Raw genomic sequence first — 18614 nt, forward strand, 5'->3', positions numbered from 1 at the left:
TCAAAGGGATACAACAGTCGATGAAAGCGTAGAGTAAAAAAGTTTTTATTCGTGTGTGCACGTGCCTCGCAAGAGGCAAATGAGTAGTTGAATGTAAGGTGCAGCGGAATGAATGTTTGAACTTTGCTCAAGATGAGTGCTCCGAACTCTGCTCAAGGGTTCCTTTTACTTATTGAAGGGAGAGCCTTCCGTTCCTTTAGCGAGAGTGCAAGTGATCACAAGCAAAGTGAATAGACATTGTGCGTGAAGGTGCTGAGACTGAGAGATAGAGAGAGAAGAGAATACGACACCAACAAGTTGTCAAACCCTCCTCCAAAGGCCCCACTCTCTATGGCGAGAGCGGTCTACTTATGATTGCACAAATCTCTACAATGCTTGGACTTGCCAACGATGTCGACGACGATGAAGACGACGACGAGACGGGCTGAAATCTGAAACTGCTAATGGCTAAAATCTGCAAATCTTTATCTGCCAAATTCTGACTCTATGTCGGTGATGATGTCAATGACGACGATGCATTGAAATCTGCGTTTTCCGGGCTGAAACTGTAAACCTTACGGAAACTGACCATGCGGCGAGGAAATGTTGCGGGAAGGTGAGATCTGCGAGGTTCCGGACTTGATCTGCGATGTCTAAGGGCTGAAAACTGAAAACGCTGAGTCTAGGGCTGATTCCGTCGCGAAGATCTGCAAAAACGCTGAGGTTGGTCTGCAAATCAAAAACGCTAGGGCTGAATTCTATGCTTCTGCAAAAACGCTAAGCTTCTGCTGTGTCTTGCTGTCGCCGGGTCGGTCTGCAATGCAAAACGTTGGGGCTGATCTGCAATGGAGAAAAACGCTGGCTGTCCTTGGCCGAAAACGCTAAGTCTCCTGCCGGGGGGGTTCTTGCTGAGAAGTTGCCTGTTGAGCAAGGTGCTCCTACTGCCTCTTCTGCCAATTAGTGCAAGTATAGGTTTGCTTATATACAAACTTACTCAATTTGCCCTACCTACTTTCCAACAAAAGTCACTTAAAAATAATAAGTGAAAAATGTCAAAAATAGGTAAAATAGGCTAAATGCACTGGAAAATTTCCCTGAAGGATTCTGATGGATTCTTATGGGAATGCTTATGATCATGTTGTGTGCAACCAGAGGATATGCATCTACACTAAGTGACTGGGCATACGCGGTCTACAAATAGACTCACAAAAGTGCCAGATCACTTCTAATCTAGACTGAATGGACTGAACCCTGATCATGCTGTAACTTGTCCACGGACACATAGGGTTGGGTGTGTCACGTGACATCCCCTCCTTGTCAAAGTGAGGTATTGGTACCGAACTATATGGCGTCGAGGGAGATCGCCAATAGCATCCAGAATCCTGGAAGGGACTCTTCGCCGGCCCACTCTGATGTGTGGCTCGTGCGGTACTTGAACTTCATAATGGTCTGCAACGCTTGCTTCTTTGAGCCGCGCCGAAAGCGACACAAAGTCTTCTATGGCTCCTTCAATGCTTCAACTTCGTCGAGAGTCATGCTTCTTCCGTCTTCAAGAATCTCCACGGCTGAAAATTCCTGAAACCACTTCCAACACAAAAACATGAACATACCTATTCCATGTAAAGTGAGTGGAAAAAATCTTGTCTTCGCTAAAGACTGTGTATACAATGTAGATGAACATACACACGGAGTGACAACCCGTTCATCAGACACATGCAAACAATGAGACCGAATCTTTCTCTTTTGATCTAGAGCAATCAACTGTGGCAATTCACAACGGAAATGCCCATGCTTGGTGCTCATACTTTCATGTGCTCGTTCTACAACTATGTCGTGCCAAGGAAGAGACATGGAACGTGACTTCCTTGAATGCATACTTTTCAGCTTTTCATGAAAAATCCGCATACATTCGTGCTCATCCATGAGTGAAACGTGCTCAACGTACAATATGTCATGCCTAGTAGAAGGATCGCATAAATACGTTGACTAAAATACAAGCAACGATCACGAATGAAACACTCGAACAATGTGTGCGTATCAATCATGCGAACACATAATACTTCCTGTGAGGGTTCTTTGGACCTAAGCTCGAGAGCCAAGATCGGTTCTTCCTGAAGTGTGATCGAATCGTCCTGTGGGGGTTCTTTGGACCTCGACTCGAAAGCCAAGATCGGTTCTTCGTGATTGATCGAATCTACAACGAGGTTAGCTTCGCTAGAAAAAGCATCCACTAACACATCATCCTTGTGAACAATCACATCATCTTCATGCAACTCATCATGCTTGTGAGAAATCACATCTTGATCATGCAAATCATCATGCTTGTGAGAAATCACACCTTGATCATGCAAATCATCATGCTTGTCATTATCATCCAATTCATCATGCTTATCATTGTCATTCAAATCATCATGCTTATCATCATGCAAATCCTGTGTGTCATGCTTGGGAAAAGAAGAGACTGAGAGAGTCTCCTTTCCTGATTCTCTTGCATCTGTGCCTGAACTTGAGAAAAGAGTCGCAAGAACTATTTGATGTGTCGGTCACTCTGTTCTTGTCTTGCTTTGGCTTTGCGATGTATGGTTGCCACTCTTTCTTCGTGTTCACGCTCTACTTCTGCTTTTCTTTCTGCGTGTCTTGCTTCGCGTTCTAACTTCCTTTCCATAAACATTTGCTTCAACTCCTCCATAGGAGTTAGTGCAATCCTTGGCCTAGATAGGGAAGGGGGAGGGTCGGAAAAACCTCCTGGTGGGGAAAATCCTTCTTCGCCTCTCTCATGCTCATCACCTCCAAGCGAAGTATCCATTCCGCTTCGAGTGATGACCATTCTGAAGTCGTGGGTTCTTGTGGGTTCTAGTGGTCTTGGGTTCTTAAGTTCACAAGGAACTTAGGTTCTTGCGGGTCTTGGTTCTTGGGGTTCTTGAGTTCTTGAGGGTCTTGAGGTTCTTCAGTTCAATTACAAACCGTGTTTGAGAAGGATCTTCTCTTCACCCGAGTTCTACTCTTTTCCACGGGTGCATCCCTTGGCGGCCTTACGCTCACACCAAGGTTGCTTTTTTCCACCTCACGTCGATTGGCCGGCCGCTAAGTGCACGGTCCGCTCTCAATGAGTGAAAAGAGACACAAGGGGAGGCTGGACAAGACCTTCTTTCTTGGGATTCCTATCACTCTTCAAAAACACGATTAGGAATCGAAACGCCCAAGCGAACTTGGGTTCGTGCGACCGCAACAAGCAAAAATAAATAAAAAATTCTTGTGATTCTTGTGGTTCTTTCCTTGAGTGATACAGAACACTGCCAAAGCTCTGATACCAATGTAAAGTGTAGCGGAATGAATGTTTGAACTTTGCTCAAGATGAGTGCTCCGAACTGTGCTCAAGGGTTCCTTTTACTTACGGAAGGGAGAGCCTTCCGTTCCTTTAGCGAGAGAGTGCAAGTGATCACAAGCAAAGTGAATAGACACTGTGCGTGAAGGTGCTGAGATTGAGAGATATAGAGAGAAGAGAATACGACACCAGAAAGTTGTCAAACCCTCCTCCAAAGGCCCCACTCTCTATGGCGAGAGCGGTCTACTTATGATTGCACGAACCCTTTTACTTACGGAAGAGAAAGCCTTCCGTTCCTTTAGCGAGAGAGTGCAAGTGATCACAAGCAAAGTGAATAGACACTGTGCGTGAAGGTGCTGAGACTGAGAGATAGAGAGAGAAGAGAATACGACACCAAAAAGTTGTCAAACCCTCCTCCAAAGGCCCCACTCTCTATGGCGAGAGCGGTCTACTTATGATTGCACAAATCTCTACAATTCTTGGACTTGCCGACGATGTTGACGACGATGAAGACGACGACGGGACGGGCTGAAATCTGAAACTGCTAATGGCTAAAATCTGCAAATCTTTATCTGCTGAATTCTGACTCTATGTCGGTGATGATGTCGAAGACGACGATGCGCTGAAATCTGCGTTTTCCGGGCTGAAACTGTAAACCTTACGGAAACTGACCGTGCGGCGAGGAAATGCTGCGAGAAGGTGAGATCTGCGAGGTTCGGGACTTGATCTGCGATGTCTAAGGGCTGAAAACTGAAAACGTTCAGTCTAGGGCTGCTTCCGTCGCGAAGATCTGCAAAAACGTTGAGGTTGGTCTGCAAATCAAAAACGCTAGGGCTGAATTCTGTGCTTCTGCAAAAACGCTAGGCTTCTGTTGTGTCTTGTTGTCGCCGGGTTGGTCTGCAATGCAAAACACTCGGGCTGATCTGCAATGGAGAAAAACGCTGGCTGTCCTTGGCCAAAAACGCTAAGTCTTCTGCCGGGGGGGGTTCTTGCTGAGAAGTTGCCTGTTGAGCAAGGTGCTCCTGCCGCCTCTTCTGCCAATTAGTGCTAGTTTAGGTTTGCTTATACACAAACTTACTCAATTTGCCCTACCTACTTTCCAACAAAAGTCACTTATAAATAATAAGTGAAAAATGTCAAAAATAGGTAAAATAGGCTAAATGCACTGGAAAATTCTCCTGAAGGATTCTGATGGGAATGCTTATGATCATGCTGTGTGCAACCAGAGGATATGCATCTACACTAAGTGATTGAGCATGCACGGTCTACGAATAGACTCACAAAAGTGCCAGATCACTGCTAATCTAGACGGACTGGATTGACTGAACCCTGATCATGCTGTAGCTTGTCCACGGACACATAGGGTTGGGTGTGTCACGTGACATTGAAAGGTAGCTAATGCTGTGTGTATAACTCCAAGGTGGAAGTCAAAGCTTGGCCAAAGGAGCTAAGCACGAAAAACATTAACTTGAAGAGGATGATAGCACAAGGCTAAATCAATAGACAAGGTTAAGGTAAGCCTCATGGTAGCAAGGATGTGTGGGAAGTGTGGATAACCTAAAGAAGTGTTTTATCTCAAGTGGATGTCTCTCTCTATAACGGCCCCTCTAGGTACACACACTAAGGGCTTGTTTAAGTAGTCCACTAGGTCCATGAATTCCTTTTGCATGTAGCTCAACTGTCGTGGTCAACAATTGAAACTATAGAAAGAAGAGAATAAACATAGATCTACCTCATAGGGAAGCATGGCTAGAAAATCCTAAATTCATCAACGTCCTAATCGTTTAAGAGCAAATTAGAAAGTCTACTCAAGGAACTGGTGCTTTACGACTTGTTTTAGTAGTCCATTAGGTCCATGAATTCCCTTTTTGTATGTAGTTGAACTCTTGTAGAGTCAAAAATTGTAACCATAACATAAAGAGGATAAAATTAGCTCTACCTCACAAGGGAGTGTGGCTAAGAAATCCTAAATTTGTCAAGGCCCTAATTATCTAAGAGCAAGTTGGACAATCTACTCAGGAAACTAATGCTTGTTACCCAACGAGCGGTATGGCACTCAGATCAAGCATGAATAACTCACACAATGCATCAAAGTTGATGGCATATTGCAAAGAACTCCTACTGAAGTGGAACCCGAGGGCAAAATCCATCATCAAGTCCACAACCCAAAGAAGCTCAATTTCCACAAAAGCTGGCAACACCAAAAGCATCTTCACGACCAAAATTGGCCACTAAAAAGGAGAAAGCATAATGAGATATAAAGTTGCCTCAACAATCAAAGTCCAACACACCCATCAACAAGAACACAATGGATATGAATCACTTAAGGAAGGGGGGAGTGTCATCAACCACAAAGCATACAAAGCTAAGACCAACCTTGAAGACAAAGCTAAGGACAACCCTCACAACAAGATTGCACATGGTTGTGTCAAGGACGACTCGAGCTAAGAAGGGGAGAATATTAGCAGATTGACTGAACGGGCATCCACCTAGCCAAACACCTAGCCGAAAACGTAGCCGCGCGCCACATTTATACTCTATTATTTTTTCGAGCTATTGTAGCTACATTGTGTGTAAATCCTGATTCCAAAGTAGCAGGTCGATTCCTTGAGTTGTAATTATGTCCTGATATGCGTAAAAGCTCATGTGAGCCGGCCACTAGCCATTTAGAAAGCCCTAGGTATAAAGGAAAGGGAGGCTTATCTTTTGAAGAAGAAATAAGCTCTGTTGTATGTACGCTCAAGCGACTACGAAGCTCAAGCTAGTGGCAAGGAGGCTTATAATATTCTTGATGAATTGGAGCTAGGGAGATCGAGACGCCCACTGAGGAGAGGCTTCACAGCATCCACAAGACTACAACAGAGGATTCGAGCCGTACTCACAAATTGGTGGCGTAACAACAGCCCGTAAAATGGAATGGGCTGATGACGTGGCAGATCTCTGGAAATCGCGTTGACAGGTTGACGTGACAGGCCGTACGGATCTCCGTCTTTTCCGCTGACATGCTGACGTCGCAGTGTACGTATGTCCATAATTTGCGCTGACTGCTTTTGGCAAATTTTTGGGAACGAGTTGCTTTTGAAACTTTTGCTTTGAAGTTTAAAGCTTTTAGAGATCAATTGCTTTTGAGTTTGAAAGCTTTTGGGGCTCTGCTTTTGGGCATCCCTTGTAAGAATAAATACGTCAAAGGGCCTCAATTCTCACTGGATCTGGACGCAGAGTCTGAGAGTGAGCAACCACGGGCACATTGTACTTTGCTCAAAGATTAATATAAAAGTAAATACCGAAAGGGGAGTCAGGCTTTGGGGCCAATACCTCTTGGCACAGAACTACGCCGGGCCATGTCGACTTTATTGTGAATTGTGAATAAGTTTGCAATAAATCTCTACTATGTCGCAATAGAATCTTAAATTGGGGTGTCCAAGTTTGTTACAGTGGTATCAGAGCACAGAAAGATTTTTCTTCTACGGAGGATCCGATCTTTTTTTGCAGCGCACACAACTTTTGGGAAAGAATCTTCGTGCCCTGACCACGGACTTATTAGGCACTCCCACCCTTCATACATCACGCATCGGGCGCGCTCCTGTCTTCATCGCTCTGTCTTACAAGGCAGTCCTCAAGATGCCTATTGCAGGAAAACGGGGATTAAGCTGTTCAAGAAGCGAGAAGGCAAGATTGTTCTTGAAGATCCCAATTCCGATCAACCTCCAGAAGATAATGTTATGTATGCATCAGACGATGTGTCTGATGATGTTTTTGATGACGCTGATTGTGCAATTGGCACAGACCGAAGGCTATGCAGGTTCAAAGGGGGTGGATGTCGTGCAGCTCCACTTCCATGGAGAGAAAGTGAGCAAAAGAATACAGATTAAGCCTCTTTGAAGGCTATGTATTTAGTGATCAGTGGTCAGGGCTTGATAACAAGCCAATTTTAAGTTAAAAGAATGCCAGATACGGCTTTAAAGGGCCAAAAGTTTCCTTGCTAATGCTAAAACAGAGTATTCTTGAAATGGTCATAGCTGGGATTTTATTGATTAGAATTGCAATACTTGAAGTGATCTACACGCATGTCTTTACGGCTCGTCAATCGGAGCTATGGATAGGAAGTTATATCAGTTTGAAGTTTGAGTTGATAGCAGATCCGTACCAAATTGGGTAGTTGCTGATGAAGGGTCAAAGTTGATATGAATGCAAGGGCATGAAGTGCTCACTTGGAAGAGCACATCGGTCTTTCCAGATCGGCGATCAAAGTTTTGGTTGCGAAGATATTGCCAGCTTAAGTTATATCGGGAGCCAGTTCTATACCAGATTGGTCGCCTCGGTTAATGTGTTGTCTGAAGGATTTGAAGCCCCGCCAGGGTTTGTATGTGTTCTACGTGGTATGAGAAGGCCATAGGAATTTACGGTTTGTCGATTGAAGGTCGGAAGGGTGAAATATTGCAATTCAAAGTCGGCAGCAGTTGCCAGTCGGTTAAGGCCGGATGAATTTTCCCGAATTTTTCCACCTCAGTTGGAGGGCTTGGCACTGTCCTAGAGCAATGGGATTGGCACGGCCTGAAGCGAGATAACCGAGCTTGTGTTGAGATCTTACAGCCAAGTCACTGGAGTCCTGAGGAGAGGATTGTGGTAAGAGAAAAAGGGCAACCAAAGAAAGTTTTCTTAGTAAATTTGGGGGTTTTGTGAGGGCTTAAGGCTAGGGTTGCCATGCTACTGCCACGTGGCGACGCTTTAACCCACATGTGAGGAGCCTAACATGGACATCGTGGTATATATGTGCTAAGAAGCACTTCATCAACCAACACCAAGGGGGCGTGAAGCCTTGAGAGCCCTAGCTATGGGGGTTGCGCCCGTGGCGCTGCTGCCCGGTGAATTGGTTGTACCTGTCAAGACGGTGCACGCGGCAATTGTTTGCGCCGCCAAGGGCTTAACGCCGCCTGTTTTGACAGTAGTGAGGGGACAGAGCAGATGATGATGACGTGGCAGCTACGGTCGGGCGGGTTCTCCAGAGCATTAGCCGCCACCTCTTTTGAAGGGAAAAGGGAAGCCCCACTAGCGATATCGCTAGTGCAAGGGGCCCTCCCCGCGGTGCACAAAGCACAGAGAGGGAGAGAGAGAGAGAGAGAGAGAGAGAGAGAGAGAGAGAGAGAGAGAGGTCACCCCCCTATAAGGGGCAGTTCCACATGCAATAACTTTGGTTGAAAGAACAAGTGTCCGGTGCCCTATAAGGGGGGAGTTCGACATGCAATAACAGGGACTTACTAAAAAACGAGCAGATGGGCTATAAAACAAATTTTTTAGCCATTTTTCAGTGGTTGTAAAAGATTATGGAGGGGAGAGTTTTTGTCCCTAGGGAGAGCGCAAGATCAAAGAATTTGGAAGGGAAAGAAAATCAATAGGAGGAGGTCTTTGGGAGGCAAAGACGGCGGCATTCGGACTACTCATCGAGATCGCATCAACCCCATCAGCTTACACTTCTTCTACATATCTCCCTTGGCTAATTTCTCTATTAATCTGTAATCAACCGGATTAACCTGTTGTAAGGGGTTTTCTACAGCTTAATTACAGTATGGTGCTGATAACGGTGCCGCTTGGTCAACATGCGTCTTTTCTTGTTCATGCTAGCAAATCCATCTGTTTTATACATAATCTTATTTCAAAGCAACTATTGGTCTACTGTACGGTGTGGTGCTTTTTACTCTCCTTTCTTTTCCCACAGCTAACACCTCGGTGCTGTCCCAGCTCGCCTTTGAACCCTTAAATCCCCCGACATAGCAATGCCTAAAAGGCCTGTAGCAGATGGTGTCTATGTTCTGCTTCATCCTTGGAGAAGACTATAATGTCATCAAAGAAAGTGCTGACAAATGATCTATACTCTCGGAAAGTCCTATCTATCATTCGATTGAAGCATTGGTAAGGCCAAAAGGCAACACCAAAAATTCATACAAACCGAAGCTCGTCCGAAAGGCTGTCTTGTAGACATCTCCCGACGCGATTCGGATCTGATGATATCCGCTTTTCAAATCAATCCTGCTGAAACAAGAGGATCCCTGAAGTCCGTCAAGAATATCATCGATCCTTGGAATCGGAAATCTGTTCTTGATGATGATTTAATTGAGAGCTCTGTAATCAATGCACATTCTCCAAGATCCGTCTTTCTTTAAAACCAACAACACCGGAGAACAGTAGGGTGAAGTACTCGGCTGGATAAGACCCTTTTCCAAAAGGTCTTTCACTTGGTTCATGATCTCTTCGTTCTGGGCTTGGCTAGCACGGTAAGGTGGCCGGTTCTGTGGTGCGCTTCCAAGAATCAAATTAATGGTGTGATCCTCAGGTCGAGATGGGGGCAACTCGCCTGGCAAGCCCTCAGAGAAGCAATCGGCATGAGTGTGGAGAAAATCTTGGCGTTCTCTATCAAGTTCAAACATGTTCGTTCTGTGTTCATCATTTAACTCTTTCAAGTAGATCAAGTAAACAAAGAGACTGGATTTCATTAATTTGGAAATGGCCGAAGCCGATACAATAGGGATGGACTCACCCTTCAGTTTTACATCAAGTATAATTTTTCGGCCCTTTTCATTCGTCAACGTTACTTTCAATGCCCAATAATCGACCACGGTATTGTTCTTATGGTACCAAGGGACTCTAGGAGGACGTCACAACCTTCCAAGGGCATTATGTAAAAGTCCTCGTGCCCCAAATACCTCTGACAATGCAACCAAAGATTGCCAATGACAGGTGTAATGGCTATGTCCCGTCCGGGTGCCGCTAGAACTGCCTCTGCTTGTGGTCCCATCATGTCGGGTGTAATCTCGAGCCACACCGCCAATTCGGGTGAAATGAAGTTGGCCTCGGCTCCTCCATTGAAGAAAATCAGGGCTTCTTGGTCTTTCACTTTGTCCCAAGCTCGGCAAAGTTCTATACTTTCATCAATCAAGCTTGGGTCAGTACCCATGCAATATGGTACCAGTCCTGCTTTCATCTTGCCTTTTCTACCACGTTCCTCAGTTGCTCTCGAGCTCTCTGGCGATTGACCGTGCATGCCCAGGCACTTATAATAGATGCATATCCTCTGGTTGCACGTAGCATGATCATCAGCATTACCATCAGAATTCAACAGAATCCATCAGGTTCACAGACCGTGCATGCCTAGGCACTTAGAATAAATGCATATCCTCTGGTTGCACGCAGCATGATCATCAGCATTACCATCAGAATCCAACAAAATCCATCAGGGGCATTTTCCAGTGCATTAAACCTATTTTTCCTATTTTTGACATTTTTCACTTATTATTTTAAGTGACTTTTGTTGGGAACTAAGTAGGGCAAATTGGGTAAGATAATATATAAGGAAACCAAGGTTAGCACTATTTGGTAGAAGAGCAAGGAGAACACAGGCACAAGTGCAGCAGGTTCCCTCTCTCTCTCTCAAGCAAGAATCCCTCCCCTTGGTGGCGATTTTCCAAATGACTCCAACGTTTTTCCATTGAGTACCCTGACGTTTTCAGCAGTCAACCTCATCGCCCATAGCCTCATTCACCAGCGCTTGAAGGACCCAGCAATACAGCATCTTCCTACCTTGCTGTATAGCGTTTTTCAGCCAGCTGATCTAGCGTTTTCTGCACCAGCAGGCAGCGTTTTAGGGCGATTTTCAGCACCATAAAACAACGAATTTACAGCAGCTTAGTCAGCGTTTTTGAAGCAGCAGATTGCAGCCCCTTATAGCGTCTTTGGACAGCAGTACCACAGGCTTTTCAGCAGCATTTAGAGGATCAAACGATAGCGTTTTTGAGTCCTCAAAAGTCAGCCAGATCAGCGTTTCTTCAGCATCATTTGCAGCAGAATACATAGGCAAGTCGCCGCCGTCGACATCATCCTAGTTGCCCATTGCATCATTGTTTTCAAGTGCATCAGAGTTTTGTACCAGATTGTGCAATCAATAGTAGACCACTCTCGTCATCAAGAGTGGGGCCTTCGGAGGAGGGGTTTACGTCTTTGGTGTCGTATTCTCTTCTCTCTCTATCTCCAGTCTCATGCACCTTCACGCACAATGTCCATTCACTTTGTTTGTGTCCGTTGCACTCTCTCATTAAAGAACGGAAGGCTCTCCCTTCCCTAAGAAAAAAGGAACCTTCAGCACGAGCGGATCACTATCTTGAGTAAAGTTCATCATTCATTCCGTTGCACCTTACATTGGTATCAGAGCTTTGGAAGTGTTCTGTATCGCTCAAGGAAAGAACCACAAGAACCACAGAAATTTTTTTGCTTGTTGCGGTCGCACGTAACCCAAGTCCACTTGGGCATGTCAATTCCTAATCGTGTTTTTGAAGAGTGACAGGAATCCCAAGAAAGAAGGGCTTGTCCAGCCTCCCCTTGTGCCTCTTTTCACTCATTGAGAGCGGATCGTGCACTTAGCGGCCGGCCAATCTATGTGAGGTGGGAGAAAGCAACCTTGGTGTGAGCACAAGGCCGCCGAGGGGTGCACCCGCAAGAAAGAGAAAAACTTGGGTGAAGAGAAGATCCTTCTCTAACACAGATTGCAAGCGAAAGAAGAACCTCAAGACCCTCAAGAACTCAAGAACTCAAGAACCCAAGTTCCTCGTGAACTTAAGAACCAAAGCTCACAATGCATGATCATCACCCGAAGCGGAATGGATACTTCGCATGGAGGTGATGGGCATGAAAGTAGTGAAGAAGAATTTCCTCACCATGGAGGTTTTCCTCACCCTCCCCCTTCGCCATCTACGCCAGGGATTGCACCAAATCCTATGAAGGCCTTGGTAAAATCAATGATGGACATGATGACACGACAAGAAGCGACTCGCATTGATAGGGAACGCGAGCGCGACGAACGCAAAGAAAGAAAAGCAAATAGAAAAGCGGCTATTGAGCATGAGCGTTTGGAAGCCGAAGCAAGACGAGTGGCCTTCGAGGCCGATCGAGAGCTTCAAAGGGACCTCCGCACTCAAGGATTGGTTCGACAGGTTCTTTCCTCAAAGTCCAAACCAGCCAAAGATGTTGGTAGTTCCTCAAGTGGCGCAAGCCGAGATTTGGACTCCAACAACCCAGTCACAGAGAAGTTGACTTTCAGTAAGATGATGGTAAGATGGATGCTACGATTATTCATTCTTGGTTGCAACAATTTAATGCTTATTTTGCGACAACTAAGAAAACATGAAATAGCAAGGTTTTGACGGCAGCTATGTACCTTGTCGGTGATGCCATCAATTGGTACCACGCATGGCAAGAGACACAGTTAACCGCGCACCTAGAGGAAGCCGACGAGTTCACACCCCTTTCCTTCAATGGGGCTGATTTCCAAGACAAGCTCAAGGCGCGGTTTATGCCACCTCAATACCTCGCACGATTGAAGGACGATTGGCGCGCTCCCAAGCAAAATGGTATGCCAATTATGTCTTTCTCTAATCGTGTTTTGCAGCTCGGCACTCAATTACGCAAATTAAATGCGGAGTGCAAGGAGGCATTCCTTTATGGATTGGACAAGTATATCAAGTTTGATGTGGAGGTGCTTGATCCAATCGATCTCAACAAGGCGGTAGCAATTGCTCTCGCACAGGAGATAAAGCACAGTAAGGGAAAGCCTAAGGAGAATAAGACCTCTCAAGGAACCTCTCAAAATTCTCAAAACACGCAGAATGGTAAGAACGGTAAGAATGGTAAATCTTCTAGCCCATCTTCCTCTAATTCTTCGGAAAAGAACTTTACCAATAAATCAAAGGGTAAAGCTAAAGCACCTGCAAAACCTAAGCTAACCCCGGATGAAAAAGTTGCACAAGGAATTATAGAAGGATACATCAAGGCTGAAGAACAAGTGATTTATGCTAAGGAAGGTAGATGTTATCAATGTCACGTCAAGGGTCACATTAAGAAGGCTTGTCCTAAGACAGCCCCACCTAAAGAACCAAAGGCACCCACAACAACCACAAGCACTTTAATGAACCAAGCTGAATCTTCTCATGTCTCTGACACCCACATTGATGAGTCTCTCATGAAGTGTTATGGTCATGTAAAGGGTCAGCGTTTTATCATATTGTTTGATCCACGCAGTATGCATGATGTGATTAGTGCCTCTCTTGTTGAGAGAGCCCGCCTAGAGGGTAGTCAGAAATCTCCTCTCGAGGTTTCTGGCTTCGCTCCTGGTATGGACTCTCTCATCACGAAAGAGAACCTTGATGTGTTGTTTACAGTTCAACAAGCTGCTTTCCGTAGGAAATTTCTCGTGTCTCCTCTTTCAGGATATGATATGCTTTTGGGCATTAGATGGTTTCGTGAGCATAACCCTCTCATTGATTGGGAGGCTAACACTCTCACATTAAATGCCAAGAGTGACTCCCCCCTCATCATTCGTGTTGAGGAGGGTTTGCATTCTTTGCCTCTCATCTCTCATGTGTAGGTAAATCGTGAATTACGACAAGAAGCACAAGCGGCATTCATCTATGCTACTCTAGTTTCCCAGAGCATTCAGGCTCCAACTAAGTATTCAGATTTGTTTACCAAGTTTAAACATCTCTTTTTGCAGGACGATCTTCCACCCCGTCTCCCACCTGAGCGGCCGGAGGACCATCGCATCGAGCTTATGGAGGGGGCACAGCCTGTCAATAAGGCTCCCTATTGTTTGAACAAGACACGCGAGAAAGAGTTAAAGCGACAACTCACGGAGTTGGTGGCTAGAGGATTTATACGTCCTTGTGTAAGTCCTTTTGCTTCTCCTATTTAGTTTGTTCGCAAGAAGGATGGTTCATCTCGTTTGTGTGTTGATTACAGGGCTTTGAACAAGATGACCGTCAAGAACAAGTTTCCGATGCCTTGCATTGAGTATATCCTTAATAGGCTCAATGGGGCAAAGGTTTTCAGCAAGGTCGATCTCAAGAGTGGATACCATCAGGTACGGATATTCAAAGGCGACATCTTCAAGACCGCTTTTCGCATCGAGCGAGGGCAATGGGAGTATATCGTTATGCCTTTTGGATTGACACGTGCCGTCGGTACATTTAATCGTCTCATAGTAGGCCGTTTCGGCGATATGGTCGGTGTATGTGTGTTCATCTTTTTGGATAATATTCTCATTTTTTCTGCTTCGTGGGATCAACATGAAAAGGATGTCGAAAGGGTACTAACCCGTTTGGATGAGTGTCAGTTGTACATTGCAGCTAAAAAGTCTGAATTTTTTCTTACTGAAGTCACTTAGCTGGGTTATATTATTTCTGCAGAAGGCGTCAAGCTAGATCCCGCGAAGGTGACACAGGTTCGTAATTGAGATTTGCCCATAACTGCATATGATGTGCGTTCTTTTCTTGGTTTATATCAAGCATATAGTTCGCACATAGAGAATTTTGCACGCATATTGCCGCACCTATGATTGATGTTTTGAAAGGGATAAAGACTCGCCATCAGCGCATAGACTTGCCCGAAGCAGCCATTGAGGCTTTCGCAGCTCTCAAGGTTGCGGTGATAGAAGCACCGTGTCTTATCCTTGCCTCTTGGGATGATTCCTTTGAGGTATGGACGGATGCGAGTATTGTCGCCATAGGCGTTGTGCTTCAGCAGCATGGTCGTCCTGTAGCTTTCCTTAGCCGGAAGCTCAATAGTAAGGAAAAGAATTATTCAGTTTACAATAAAGAACTTTTGCATGTCATTCACTCTCTTAAGCATCGAAAGCATTTTCTTTATGGTACAGAGTTTACAGTTCGCACAGATCATCAAAGCCCTCAAGTAGCTCCAGTCTATGCCTAGTGCAATTGGAGTGATCGCCAGGCACGGTGGTCACAATTTTTTAAGCAATTTGGAGATTTGATTGAGTATGTGCCTGGAAAGCTAACCCTGTTGCAGATGCGTTGAGTCGCAAAGGACAGATTTTGGCTCTTGAGTCAAGGTCCACATTTTCTATTCAGGGTGTCTTTCGACAGCATGAAGAATCAATATACGGATTCCGAATTTGGTAAGCATTGGTTGCAGGCTCTTGCATCCCAAGGGCCAAGCAACTATCTCATTCGTGATGGTTTGTTGTCTTCTCGTCAACGTTTATGTGAGTTGTCCTCTCTCAGGCCAACCATATTGCATGATGCACATGATTCTCTCATGGGTGGGCACAGGGGAATGAACACCACTTTGGAAAAATAGAAAGATTCTTTTATTGGCCTAAAATGCGAAAGGATGTGTTTCATTATGTCACTCAGTGCACTATATGTCAAAAGGTGAAAGCTCCTCGGGGTAAGCAACAAGGCCTCTTGCTTCCGCTGCCTCTTCCCGATGGACCTTTTCAAGATATTTCCATGGATTTTGTGACTAACCTTCCACCAAGTTTGCACAAGGAACACTCGATGTTTGACAATTGTCGATCGTTTCAACAAGTTCTGCATGTTGATTCCTTGTAAAGCCACAGTCACTGCACAAGATGTAGCACGGTTGTTCATTAAGCATTGGTACCCCCTCTATGGTTTGCCAAAATCAATTGTTTCAGATAGGGATGTTAATTTCACGTCCAATTTTTGGCGTGCACTCTTTGAAAATTTTGGCACTAAGTTGAATTTTTCATCGGCTTTTCATCCACAATCAAATGGTCAGACAGAGATTTACAATCGATTGGCTTTTGATGTTTTAAAGTCATATGTGCATGATCGACAGTCTCAGTGGGAGCTCTATCTCCCATTGGTTCAGGCTATTTTGAATGACTCTTTTTCCTCTGCCATTGGTCGAACTCTGTATGAGGCAGCTTTTGGCCATCCGTTCCAGTCACTTTTGACTCGCTCGGTCAATCAAATGCCATATGCCAATGCTGAAAGTCAGTCATTGGATGAGATTTCTGAGAGTGTGAAGCTTCGGCTAAGCAAGGCTCAGGAATCTTATTCACGGCAAGCTAATAAGCATCGTCAGGATATTTCGATCAAGGAAGGGGATTGGGTATATTTAAGAATCATGAAGCAATGTCTTAAACAAGTTGAAAAGAGTCCCAAGTTGTCTTTTGAATGTATTGTCCATTTCCAGTCATTAAAAAGATAAATGAGGTTTCAATGAAATTGCAGTTGCCTAAATCATGGTCAATGCACAACGTTTTCCATGTTTCTTGGTTGAAAGTGTTTCATGAAACACCTCCAACGGACATTTCAGAAGAAGAACCGGAGATCATCGATGACGCTGAAGTCATGGAGCCAAAGCAAGTGTTGTTGCATTGGTTTCGTCATGGTTCGAAGAAGCAAGTGAGACAATACTTTTTGAAGTTCAAAGATCAAGGGACCCACGAAGCGGTGTGCGTCGACGAAGAGTTTTTCAAGGATTATCCAGAGTTGTTGGCAGATTACAAGGAAGCCATGCAGCTCGGTACCAGTACCTCACTTTAAAAAGGAGGGGATGTCACTTGACACATCCAACCCTATGTGTTCGTGGACAAGCTACAGCATGACAAGGGTTCGGTCAATCCAGTCAGTCTAGCTTAAGAAGTGTTCTGACACTTTTGTGAGTCTATTCGCAGACCGTGCATGCCCAGGCACTTAGAATAGATGCATATCCTCTGGTTGCACACAGCATGATCATCAACATTACCATCAGAATCCAACAGAATCCATCAGGGGCATTTTCCAGTTCATTAAACCTATTTTCCCTATTTTTGACATTTTTCACTTATTATTTTAAGTGACTTTTATTGGGAACTCTGTAGGGCAAATTGGGTAAGATAATATATAGGGAACCAAGGTTGGCACTATTTGGCAGAAGAGCAAGGAGAACACAAGCACAAGTGCAGCAGGTTTCCCCCCTCTCTCTCAAGCAAGAATCCCTCCCCTTGGTGGCGATTTTCCAAATGACTCCAGCGTTTTTCCATTGAGTACCCTGGCATTTTCAGCAGTCAACCTCATCGCCCATAGCCTCATTCACCAACGCTTGAAGGACCCAGCAATACAGCATCTTCCTACCTTGAAGGACCCAGACAGCGTTTTTCAGCAGCAATACCTCAGCCTTTAGACACTGTTTTAGGGCGATTTTCAGCACCATAAAACAGCAAATTTACAGCAGCTTAGTCAGCGTTTTTGAAGAAACAGATTGCAGCCCCTTATAGCGTCTTTGGACAGCAGTACCACAGGGCTTTTCAGCAGCATTTAGAGGATCAGACAATAGCGTTTTTGAGTCCACAAAAATCAGTCAGATCAGCGTTTCTTCAGCATCATTTGCAGTAGAATACATAGGCAAGTCGTCGCTGTCGACATCATCCTAGTTGCCCATTGAATCATTGTTTTCAAGTGCATCAAAGTTTTGTACCAGATTGTGCAATCAATAGTAGACCACTCTCGCCATCCAGAGTGCGGCCTTCGGAGGAGGGTTTTACGTCTCTGGTGTCGTATTCTCTTCTCTCTCTATCTCTCAGTCTCATGCACCTTCACGCACAGAGTCCATTCACTTTGTTTGTGTCCGTTGCACTCTCTCATTAAAGAACGGAAGGCTCTCCCTTCCCTAAGAAAAAAGGAACCTTGAGCATGAGCGCATCACTCATCTTGAGCAAAGTTCATCATTCATTTCGCTGCACCTTACATCTATGGCTGAAATGTATTCAGCCTCAGTAGTATTCAATGCCGCAATTTTCTGCAACCTAGCACACTAAGAGACTGCACCACCAGCAATAGATAAATACATATCCACTGGTAGTGTATCAGACTTAGACACTCCAAGTCAAGAATCGACCGCGACAGCACCAAATAACCACTTCAAAACAGTTCACAGTTTACAATTGATTTACACTGCGCCGACGGAGTTCCGTGCCTAGAGATATTGGCCCCAAAGACTGGCGCTCCTTTCGCTATTTCTTTTTGTATTAATCTGAGTTCAAAGTACAAGAGTGGTTGGGTCTCACTCTCAAACTCTGCATCCAGATGCTCTGCAGAGTGTGAGCCCAAACCATGTATTTATTTACAAGGGATGCCAAAAGCAGAGCCCCAAAAGCTTAAAATCAAAAGCCTGAAAAATAAAGCAAAGGCTCTTTCTCTCACAAGCTCTCTTGAGCTTCTAAACATAAAGCAAAGGAGTTCTCCCTCTCTCTCTCTGAAATTGCGTAGAATAAAAGCATTGCTTTTCCCATCGCAGAATCCGGAAATCTGCCATACGCTGCCACGTCATCATGTCTGCGCATTTTCCGAGATCCTCCCCTACTGCCTTTAGGGTTAGGGTTAGGGTTTCTGCAGTGTAGGGTTTCTAGCAACAGAATTAGGGTTTGCAGGTTTTTTAGATTTAGGGTTTCCAGAATTAGGGTTTGCAGGTTTTTAGCGTTTCTGCAGACGGGTAGCCACGTCATCACTTTGTGACATAA

The 18614-nt window shown here is 44.9% G+C and overlaps 1 protein-coding gene across 2 annotated transcripts in view; it reads right to left on the reverse strand.

Annotated features, from left to right (window-relative positions):
* The window catches only part of OVA1 (methionyl-tRNA synthetase / methionine-tRNA ligase / MetRS (cpMetRS)), a 79887-nt gene that overhangs the window by 6578 nt on the left and 54695 nt on the right, over window positions 1–18614 (reverse strand). The window lies entirely within an intron of this gene.

The sequence above is a fragment of the Adiantum capillus-veneris genome, chromosome 10 (assembly GCF_014529385.1).
Source record: "Adiantum capillus-veneris isolate H3 chromosome 10, ASM1452938v2, whole genome shotgun sequence".
Taxonomy (NCBI): Eukaryota; Viridiplantae; Streptophyta; class Polypodiopsida; order Polypodiales; family Pteridaceae; genus Adiantum; species Adiantum capillus-veneris.